Consider the following 2,500-nt stretch of genomic DNA (forward strand, 5'->3'; position numbering starts at 1 on the left):
GAGCGTAAAATGTCAAAGTTGTTCCAAATGTCATATTTCAAAGTGTTTAAGGTTAAATTTAGGAATTAACTCTGAATGGTTAAGGTTAAGTTTAGGCATTAACCTAACTCTCTAAGGTTAAGATTTAGGAAGACTTAAAACAAAAAATCTCAAAAACAACTTTCTGTCGCTTGCAACCTTTGGAATCAGAGGCTGACGCCCATCACTCAGCAGAACCCAAATCTACCTGAAGGGTTCCACGTCATCTCCCAACGTCCTCAGACACGGAAGGACGTCGAATAGTGACTTGTATAGCAGGTGACCTGGTAGCAATCTTCGCACACACAACACTCACACACATCTCAAACACACACCACTGTCTCAACTGTACACACATACACCACAGGAGGCTGGTGAGGGGAGGACGACTCATAATAATGACATCATAAATCCAACATAATTACATAGTATAGTGAATGGAGTGGTATCAAACACATATCATTCCATTCTGGCCATTACTATGAGCCCGTACTCCCCAAATAAGGTGCCACCAGCCACCTGTGACACACACACCGCTCACGGGTTTGCATCAGCGAGAGAAAAGCAAGGAAAAAAAGAGGACACTGAAGGACTATTTTCATCCAACATTGTGTGTGTGTGTGTGTGTGTGTGTGTGTGTGTGTGTGTGTGTGTGTGTGTGTGTGTGTGTGTGTGTGTGTGTGTGTGTGTGTGTGTCTTCTCCAGTGTACCGTGCCTTGCAGCATCCTTGTAGTCTAAGCGGATGACACAGAACAAAGCCAAGGCAGGATGTTACAAAACAAAACCACTCATCTGTCTCTGTCTCAGTCAGGAGAGGAAGGGGTTAAAACGTGTTCCTGAGTGTGTGCATGTGGGCAGACTTACGTGCATGCATGTTGTACGTGCCTGCCTGTATGTTTGTGTGTTTGTATGTCTTGTGTTTCTGTGTGTGTGTGTGTGTGTGTGTGTGTGTGTGTGTGTGTGTGTGTGTGTGTGTGTGTGTGTGTGTGTGTGTGTGTGTGTGTGTGTGTGTGTGTGTGTGTGTGTGTGTGTGTGTGTTTACGTTTCACAGACCCTGGGTGAGCCCTTCTCCCAGACTCCCTCCCTTCCTAACCGCAGTGCTCTGCTCTCTGTGACCCATATAGGCTAGCATGTGTTCTGCTCCTTTCACCTCGGGCCCTCTATGTGCTCGGCTCTGTCTGGCAGCCATGTTGGATCTAATTAGCCCTATTAAATATAATCTGGTTTGGCTGAAATTTAAGAACACGGCTCTAAGTGGCAATCTAATGTGTTGAGTAAAGCTTGAAACGTTGTTGAACTGTTAAATTCATTCATTCAGCCCCGGAGTGGTTCCTTGTTCTGCCTTCCCAGAGATAAGGTTCACTTTTCCTCCGGTGAACTAATTCAAGGGAAGGTCACTGTAATACTGTGGAGATGGAAGAAAGGAATTCAACTGGGTGGGATCTGGATCTGACTCACGTTGCTTCTAAATAAATTGATTTGGATAAACTCAAAACGTGTCTATTTCTCTCTGGCTGTTACACCAGCGTGTTGAGTTCGGTAGCAATATTTTATTTAGCAAAAAATCTCTGCAATTGACTGACTTGACTTACTCATTCCCCAATTCACCCATTCCACTGTCTCCAGTCCACCAGTTTGAGTTCCTGTAGTGGTGACTTTGTGGCCTGATAACTTTGAGCTTGTCCCTCTGCAGCTCCACTTGCTAATACTAAACAGTCTCTTTAATCCAGATGAATGGTCCTATATCCTCTTTATTAATCCTCTTCTCTGCACCTCCGAGCCACAGCATTTTAATCAGCTTTCTTAACCTTTTGATGCAGTGGAATCTCCTTATGAACACACACACACACACAGGGCTCTGTCACGTCCTGGCACAACTGGTTTCAGCAGCAGGAGTCCTTCAGGCAGCTTTAGAGCTGTGTGTGTGTGTGTGTGTGTGTGTGTGTGTGTGTGTGTGTGTGTGTGTGTGTGTGTGTGTGTGTGTGTGTGTGTGTGTGTGTGTGTGTGTGTGTGTGTGTGTGTGTGTGTGTGTGTGTGTGTGTGTGTGTGTGTGTGTGTGTGTGTGTAATTGAGTGTCAAAGCTCAGAGTGAGGTCTGATTTCCTACCTGTGTTCCCTCTTTCCTGCTTGGGACAGATTCCTTTAGCAGGCGTCAGCCTCCTCTCCTCTTCTTCCTCCCCATGAGGGGTCACCTGCACCCCCACCTCCACCGGCACCGCCCCTCCACGCAGCAAGACGGGGTTCCCCCTCTCGCCCGGTTTGGAGAACCCCCCAGGGGCGCGGCCTCCTCCACTGCACAGCCGTCTCTTATGCTCTATGAAGACCAGGATGTCTCCCAGAGGAAAGTTGGTCTGGCACCTCCCACAGGTCAAGAGGTCATGCTCCCCTGGCCCCGCCCTCCTCGGAGTGGGGCTGGGAGTGGACGGCTCCGGGGAGCGAGTTCCCACCCCCAACTCATGATTGGCCTCGGCTGTGGGGGAAGA

The sequence above is a fragment of the Salvelinus namaycush genome, chromosome 29 (genome assembly GCF_016432855.1).
Source record: "Salvelinus namaycush isolate Seneca chromosome 29, SaNama_1.0, whole genome shotgun sequence".
Taxonomy (NCBI): domain Eukaryota; kingdom Metazoa; phylum Chordata; class Actinopteri; order Salmoniformes; family Salmonidae; genus Salvelinus; species Salvelinus namaycush.